The sequence below is a fragment of the Hypanus sabinus genome, unplaced genomic scaffold (assembly GCF_030144855.1).
Source record: "Hypanus sabinus isolate sHypSab1 unplaced genomic scaffold, sHypSab1.hap1 scaffold_1610, whole genome shotgun sequence".
In the NCBI taxonomy this organism is placed as follows: domain Eukaryota; kingdom Metazoa; phylum Chordata; class Chondrichthyes; order Myliobatiformes; family Dasyatidae; genus Hypanus; species Hypanus sabinus.
In genome coordinates, this window is record NW_026779690.1 from 21300 (window position 1) to 31267 (window position 9968).

Consider the following 9968-nt stretch of genomic DNA (forward strand, 5'->3'; position numbering starts at 1 on the left):
AGAGTGACACTCCCTCCACACTGTCCCATCACACACTCCCGGGGTCAGACACCGAGTGAAACTCCCTCCACACTGACCCATCACACACTCCCGGGGTCAGACACAGAGTGAAACTCCCTCCACACCGCCCCATCACACACTCCTGGGGTCAGACACAGAGTGAAACTCCCTCCACACTGTCCCATCACACACTCCCGGGATCAGACACAGAGTGAAACTCCCTCCACACAGTCCCATCACACACTCCCGGGGTCAGACACATTGTGAAACTCCCTCCACACCGTCCCATCACACACTCCCGGGGTCAGACACAGAGTGAAACTCCCTCCACACCGTCCCATCACACACTCCCGGGGTCAGACACAGAGTGAAACTCCCTCCACACCGGCCCATCACACACTCCCGGGGTCAGACACAGAGTGAAACTCCCTGTACACCGTCCCTTCACACACTCCCGGGGTCAGACACAGAGTGAAACTCCCTCCACACCGTCCCAACACCCACTCCCGGAGTCAGACACAGAGTGAAACTCCCTCCACACTGCCCCATCACACACTCCCGGGGTCAGACACAGAGTGAAACTCCCTCCACACTGTCCCATCACCCACTCCCAGGGTCAGACACAGAGTGAAACTCCCTCCACAGTGTCCCATCACACACTCCCGGGGTCAGATACAGAGTGAAACTCCCTCTACACCGTCCCATCACCCACTCCCGGGGTCATACACAGAGTGACACTCCCTCCACACTGTCCCATCACACACTCCCGGGGTCAGACACAGAGTGACACTCCCTCCACACTGTCCCATCACACACTCCCGGGGTCAGACACCGAGTGAAACTCCCTCCACACTGCCCCATCACACACTCCTGGGGTCAGACACAGAGTGAAACTCCCTCCACACTGCCCCATCACACACTCCCGGGGTCAGACACAGAGTGAAACTCCCTCCACACCGTCCCATCACACACTCCCCGGATCAGACACAGAGTGAAACTCCCTCCACACCGTCCCATCACACATTCCCGGGTTCAGACACATTGTGAAACTCCCTCCACACCGTCCCATCACACACTCCCGGGGTCAGACACAGAGTGAAACTCCCTCCACACCGTCCAATCACACACTCCCGGGGTCAGACACCGAGTGAAACTCCCTCCACACTGACCCATCACACACTCCCGGGGTCAGACACAGAGTGAAACTCCCTCCACACCGTCCCATCACACACTCCCGGGGTCAGACACAGAGTGAAACTCCCTCTACACCGTCCCATCACACACTCCTGGGGTCAGACACAGAGTGAAACTCCTTCCACACCATCCCATCACCCACTCCTGGGGTCAGACACAGAGTGAAACTCCTTCCACAGCGTCCCATCACACACTCCCGGGGTCAGACACAGAGTGAAACTCCCTCTACACCGTCCCATCACCCACTCCCGGGGTCAGACACAGAGTGACACTGCCTCCACACTGTCCCATCACACACTCCCGGGGTCAGACACAGAGTGAAACTCCCTCCACACCGTCCCATCACACACTCCCGGGGTCAGACACAGAGTGAAACTCCCTCTACACCGTCCCATCACCCACTCCCGGGGTCAGACACAGAGTGACACTCCCTCCACACTGTCCCATCACACACTCCTGGGGTCAGACACAGAGTGAAACTCCTTCCACACCATCCCATCACCCACTCCTGGGGTCAGACACAGAGTGAAACTCCTTCCACAGCGTCCCATCACACACTCCCGGGGTCAGACACAGAGTGACACTCCCTCCACACTGTCCCATCACACACTCCTGGGGTCAGACACAGAGTGAAACTCCCTCCACACCGTCCCATCACACACACCCGGGATCAGACACAGAGTGAAACTCCCTCCACAACGTCCCATCACACACTCCCGGGGTCAGACACATTGTGAAACTCCCTCCACACCGTCCCATCACACACTCCCGGGGTCAGACACAGAGTGAAACTCCCTCCACACCGTCCCATCACACTCTCCCGGGGTCAGACACCGAGTGAAACTCCCTCCACACTGACCCATCACACACTCCCGTGGTCAGACACAGAGTGAAACTCCCCCCACACCGTCCCATCACACACTCCCGGGGTCAGACACAGAGTGAAACTCCCTCTACACCGTCCCATCACACACTCCCGGGGTCAGACACCGAGTGAAACTCCCTCCACACTGACACATCACACACTCCCGGGGTCAGACACAGAGTGAAACTCCTTCCACACCATCCAATCACCCACTCCTGGGGTCAGACACAGAGTGAAACTCCTTCCACAGCGTCCCATCACACACTCCCGGGGTCAGACACAGAGTGAAACTCCCTCTACACTGTCCCATCACCCACTCCCGGGGTCAGACACAGAGAGACACTCCCTCCACACTGTCCCATCACACACTCCCGGGGTCAGACACAGAGTGAAACTCCCTCCACACCGTCCCATCACACACTCCCGGGGTCAGACACCGAGTGAAACTCCCTCCACACCGCCCCATCACACACTCCTGGGGTCAGACACAGAGTGAAACTCACTCTACACCGTCCCATCACCCACTCCCGGGGTCAGACACAGAGTGACACTCCCTCCACACTGTCCCATCACACACTCCTGGGGTCAGACACAGAGTGAAACTCCCTCCACACCGTCCCATCACACACTCCCGGGGTCAGACACCGAGTGAAACTCCCTCCACACTGACCCATCACACACTCCCGGGTTCAGACACAGAGTGAAACTCCCTCCACACCGTCCCATCACACACTCCTGGGGTCAGACACAGAGTGAAACTCCTTCCACACCGTCCCATCACACACTCCTGGGGTCAGACACAGAGTGAAACTCCCTCCACAGTGTCCCATCACACACTCCCGGGGTCAGACACAGAGTGAAACTCCCTCTACACCGTCCCATCACCCACTCCCGGGGTCATACACAGAGTGACACTCCCTCCACACTGTCCCATCACACACTCCCGGGGTCAGACACAGAGTGACACTCCCTCCACACCGTCCCATCACACATTCCCGGGTTCAGACACATTGTGAAACTCCCTCCACACCGTCCCATCACACACTCCCGGGGTCAGACACAGAGTGAAACTCCCTCCACACCGTCCAATCACACACTCCCGGGGTCAGACACCGAGTGAAACTCCCTCCACACTGACCCATCACACACTCCCGGGGTCAGACACAGAGTGAAACTCCCTCCACACCGTCCCATCACACACTCCCGGGGTCAGACACAGAGTGAAACTCCCTCTACACCGTCCCATCACACACTCCTGGGGTCAGACACAGAGTGAAACTCCTTCCACACCATCCCATCACCCACTCCTGGGGTCAGACACAGAGTGAAACTCCTTCCACAGCGTCCCATCACACACTCCCGGGGTCAGACACAGAGTGAAACTCCCTCTACACCGTCCCATCACCCACTCCCGGGGTCAGACACAGAGTGACACTGCCTCCACACTGCCCCATCACACACTCCCGGGGTCAGACACAGAGTGAAACTCCCTCCACACCGTCCCATCACACACTCCCGGGGTCAGACACAGAGTGAAACTCCCTCTACACCGTCCCATCACCCACTCCCGGGGTCAGACACAGAGTGACACTCCCTCCACACTGTCCCATCACACACTCCTGGGGTCAGACACAGAGTGAAACTCCTTCCACACCATCCCATCACCCACTCCTGGGGTCAGACACAGAGTGAAACTCCTTCCACAGCGTCCCATCACACACTCCCGGGGTCAGACACAGAGTGACACTCCCTCCACACTGTCCCATCACACACTCCTGGGGTCAGACACAGAGTGAAACTCCCTCCACACCGTCCCATCACACACACCCGGGATCAGACACAGAGTGAAACTCCCTCCACAACGTCCCATCACACACTCCCGGGGTCAGACACATTGTGAAACTCCCTCCACACCGTCCCATCACACACTCCCGGGGTCAGACACAGAGTGAAACTCCCTCCACACCGTCCCATCACACACTCCCGGGGTCAGACACCGAGTGAAACTCCCTCCACACTGACCCATCACACACTCCCGTGGTCAGACACAGAGTGAAACTCCCCCCACACCGTCCCATCACACACTCCCGGGGTCAGACACAGAGTGAAACTCCCTCTACACCGTCCCATCACACACTCCCGGGGTCAGACACCGAGTGAAACTCCCTCCACACTGACCCATCACACACTCCCGGGGTCAGACACAGAGTGAAACTCCTTCCACACCATCCAATCACCCACTCCTGGGGTCAGACACAGAGTGAAACTCCTTCCACAGCGTCCCATCACACACTCCCGGGGTCAGACACAGAGTGAAACTCCCTCTACACTGTCCCATCACCCACTCCCGGGGTCAGACACAGAGAGACACTCCCTCCACACTGTCCCATCACACACTCCCGGGGTCAGACACAGAGTGAAACTCCCTCCACACCGTCCCATCACACACTCCCGGGGTCAGACACCGAGTGAAACTCCCTCCACACCGCCCCATCACACACTCCTGGGGTCAGACACAGAGTGAAACTCACTCTACACCGTCCCATCACCCACTCCCGGGGTCAGACACAGAGTGACACTCCCTCCACACTGTCCCATCACACACTCCTGGGGTCAGACACAGAGTGAAACTCCCTCCACACCGTCCCATCACACACTCCTGGGGTCAGACACAGAGTGAAACTCCCTCCACAGTGTCCCATCACACACTCCCGGGGTCAGACACAGAGTGAAACTCCCTCCACACCGTCCCATCACACACTCCCGGGGTCAGACACAGAGTGAAACTCCTTCCACAGCGTCCCATCACACACTCCCGGGGTCAGACACAGAGTGACACTCCCTCCACACTGTCCCATCACACACTCCTGGGGTCAGACACAGAGTGATGCTCCCTCTACACTGTCCCATCACACACTCCCGGGGTCAGACACCGAGTGAAACTCCCTCCACACTGCCCCATCACACACTCCTGGGGTCAGACACAGAGTGAAACTCCCTCCACACCGTCCCATCACACACTCCCCGGATCAGACACAGAGTGAAACTCCCTCCACACCGTCCCATCACACATTCCCGGGGTCAGACACATTGTGAAACTCCCTCCACACCGTCCCATCACACACTCCCGGGGTCAGACACAGAGTGAAACTCCCTCCACACCGTCCAATCACACACTCCCGGGGTCAGACACCGAGTGAAACTCCCTCCACACTGACCCATCACACACTCCCGGGGTCAGACACAGAGTGAAACTCCCTCCACACCGTCCCATCACACACTCCCGGGGTCAGACACAGAGTGAAACTCCCTCTACACCGTCCCATCACACACTCCCGGGGTCAGACACAGAGTGAAACTCCTTCCACAGCGTCCCATCACACACTCCCGGGGTCAGACACAGAGTGACACTCCCTCCACACTGTCCCATCACACACTCCTGGGGTCAGACACAGAGTGAAACTCCCTCCACACCGTCCCATCACACACACCCGGGGTCAGACACCGAGTGAAACTCTCTCCACAACGTCCCATCACACACTCCCGGGGTCAGACACATTGTGAAACTCCCTCCACACTGTCCCATCACACACTCCCGGGGTCAGACACAGAGTGAAACTCCCTCCACACCATCCCATCACACACTCCCGGGGTCAGACACCGAGTGAAACTCCCTCCACACTGACCCATCACACACTCCCGTGGTCAGACACAGAGTGAAACTCCCCCCACACCGTCCCATCACACACTCCCGGGGTCAGACACAGAGTGAAACTCCCTCTACACCGTCCCATCACCCACTCCCGGGGTCAGACACAGAGTGACACTCCCTCCACACTGTCCCATCACACACTCCTGGGGTCAGACACAGAGTGAAACTCCCTCCACACCGTCCCATCACACACTCCTGGGGTCAGACACAGAGTGAAACTCCCTCCACAGTGTCCCATCACACACTCCCGGGGTCAGACACAGAGTGAAACTCCCTCTACACCGTCCCATCACCCACTCCCGGGGTCATACACAGAGTGACACTCCCTCCACACTGTCCCATCACCCACTCCCGGGGTCAGACACAGAGTGACACTCCCTCCACACCGTCCCATCACACACTCCCGGGGTCAGACACCGAGTGAAACTCCCTCCACACTGCCCCATCACACACTCCTGGGGTCAGACACAGAGTGAAACTCCCTCCACACTGCCCCATCACACACTCCCGGGGTTAGACACAGAGTGAAACTCCCTCCACACCGTCCCATCACACACTCCCGGGATCAGACACAGAGTGAAACTCCCTCCACACCGTCCCATCACACACTCCCGGGGTCAGACACATTGTGAAACTCCCTCCACACCGTCCCATCACACACTCCCGGGGTCAGACACCGAGTGAAACTCCCTCCACACCGCCCCATCACACACTCCTGGGGTCAGACACAGAGTGAAACTCACTCTACACCGTCCCATCACCCACTCCCGGGGTCAGACACAGAGTGACACTCCCTCCACACTGTCCCATCACACACTCCTGGGGTCAGACACAGAGTGAAACTCCCTCCACACCGTCCCATCACACACTCCTGGGGTCAGACACAGAGTGAAACTCCCTCCACAGTGTCCCATCACACACTCCCGGGGTCAGACACAGAGTGAAACTCCCTCTACACCGTCCCATCACCCACTCCCGGGGTCATACACAGAGTGACACTCCCTCCACACTGTCCCATGACACACTCCCGGGGTCAGACACAGAGTGAAACTCCCTCCACACCGTCCATTCACACACTCCCGGGGTCAGACACAGAGTGAAACTCCTTCCACAGCGTCCCATCACACACTCCCGGGGTCAGACACAGAGTGACACTCCCTCCACACTGTCCCATCACACACTCCTTGGGTCAGACACAGAGTGATGCTCCCTCTACACTGTCCCATCACACACTCCCGGGGTCAGACACCGAGTGAAACTCCCTCCACACTGCCCCATCACACACTCCTGGGGTCAGACACAGAGTGAAACTCCCTCCACACCGTCCCATCACACACTCCCCGGATCAGACACAGAGTGAAACTCCCTCCACACCGTCCCATCACACATTCCCGGGGTCAGACACATTGTGAAACTCCCTCCACACCGTCCCATCACACACTCCCGGGGTCAGACACAGAGTGAAACTCCCTCCACACCGTCCAATCACACACTCCCGGGGTCAGACACCGAGTGAAACTCCCTCCACACTGACCCATCACACACTCCCGGGGTCAGACACAGAGTGAAACTCCCTCCACACCGTCCCATCACACACTCCCGGGGTCAGACACAGAGTGAAACTCCCTCTACACCGTCCCATCACACACTCCCGGGGTCAGACACAGAGTGAAACTCCTTCCACAGCGTCCCATCACACACTCCCGGGGTCAGACACAGAGTGACACTCCCTCCACACTGTCCCATCACACACTCCTGGGGTCAGACACAGAGTGAAACTCCCTCCACACCGTCCCATCACACACACCCGGGATCAGACACAGAGTGAAACTCCCTCCACAACGTCCCATCACACACTCCCGGGGTCAGACACATTGTGAAACTCCCTCCACACCGTCCCATCACACACTCCCGGGGTCAGACACAGAGTGAAACTCCCTCCACACCGTCCCATCACACACTCCCGGGGTCAGACACCGAGTGAAACTCCCTCCACACTGACCCATCACACACTCCCGTGGTCAGACACAGAGTGAAACTCCCCCCACACCGTCCCATCACACACTCCCGGGGTCAGACACAGAGTGAAACTCCCTCTACACCGTCCCATCACACACTCCCGGGGTCAGACACCGAGTGAAACTCCCTCCACACTGACCCATCACACACTCCCGGGGTCAGACACAGAGTGAAACTCCTTCCACACCATCCAATCACCCACTCCTGGGGTCAGACAAAGAGTGAAACTCCTTCCACAGCGTCCCATCACACACTCCCGGGGTCAGACACAGAGTGAAACTCCCTCTACACTGTCCCATCACCCACTCCCGGGGTCAGACACAGAGAGACACTCCCTCCACACTGTCCCATCACCCACTCCCGGGGTCAGACACAGAGTGACACTCCCTCCACACTGTCCCATCATACACTCCCGGGGTCAGACACAGAGTGAAACTCCCTCCACACCGTCCCATCACACACTCCCGGGGTCAGACACCGAGTGAAACTCCCTCCACACTGACCAATCACACACTCCCGGGGTCAGACACAGAGTGAAACTCCCTCCACACCGCCCCATCACACACTCCTGTGGTCAGACACAGAGTGAAACTCCCTCCACACTGACCCATCACACACTCCGGGGGTCAGACACAGAGTGAAACTCCCTCCACACCGTCCCATCACACACTCCAGGGGTCAGACACAGAGTGAAACTCCCTCTACACTGTCCCATCACACACTCCCGGGGTCAGACACAGAGTGAAACTCCCTCCACACAGTCCCATCACACACTCCCGGGGTCAGACACAGAGTGAAACTCCCTCCACACCGTCCCATCACACACTCCCGGGGTCAGACACCGAGTGAAACTCTCTCCACACTGACCCATCACACACTCCCGGGGTCAGACACAGAGTGAAACTCCCACCACACCGTCCCATCACACACTCCTGGGGTCAGACACAGAGTGAAACTCCCTCTACACCGTCCCATCACCCACTCCTGGGGTCAGACACAGAGTGAAACTCCTTCCACAGCGTCCCATCACACACTCCCGGGGTCAGACACAGAGTGAAACTCACTCTACACCGTCCCATCACCCACTCCCGGGGTCAGACACAGAGTGACACTCCCTCCACACTGTCCCATCACACACTCCTGGGGTCAGACACAGAGTGAAACTCCCTCCACACCGTCCCATCACACACTCCTGGGGTCAGACACAGAGTGAAACTCCCTCCACAGTGTCCCATCACACACTCCCGGGGTCAGACACAGAGTGAAACTCCCTCTACACCGTCCCATCACCCACTCCCGGGGTCATACACAGAGTGACACTCCCTCCACACTGTCCCATCACACACTCCCGGGGTCAGACACAGAGTGACACTCCCTCCACACCGTCCCATCACACACTCCCGGGGTCAGACACCGAGTGAAACTCCCTCCATACTGCCCCATCACACACTCCTGGGGTCAGACACAGAGTGAAACTCCCTCCACACTGCCCCATCACACACTCCCGGGGTTAGACACAGAGTGAAACTCCCTCCACACCGTCCCATCACACACTCCCGGGATCAGACACAGAGTGAAACTCCCTCCACACCGTCCCATCACACACTCCCGGGGTCAGACACATTGTGAAACTCCCTCCACACCGTCCCATCACACACTCCCGGGGTCAGACACAGAGTGAAACTCCCTCCACACCGTCCCATCACACACTCCCGGGGTCAGACACCGAGTGAAACTCCCTCCACACTGACCCATCACACACTCCCGGGGTCAGACACAGAGTGAAACTCCCTCCACACCGTCCCATCACACACTCCCGGGGTCAGACACAGAGTGAAACTCCCTCTACACCGTCCCATCACACACTCCTGGGGTCAGACACAGAGTGAAACTCCTTCAACACCATCCCATCACCCACTCCTGGGGTCAGACACAGAGTGAAACTCCTTCCACAGCGTCCCATCACACACTCCCGGGGTCAGACACAGAGTGAAACTCCCTCTACACCGTCCCATCACCCACTCCCGGGGTCAGACACAGAGTGAAACTCCCTCCACACCGTCCCATCACACACTCCCGGGGTCAGACACCGAGTGAAACTCCCTCCACACTGACCCATCACACACTCCCGTGGTCAGACACAGAGTGAAACTCCCCCCACACCGTCCCATCACACAC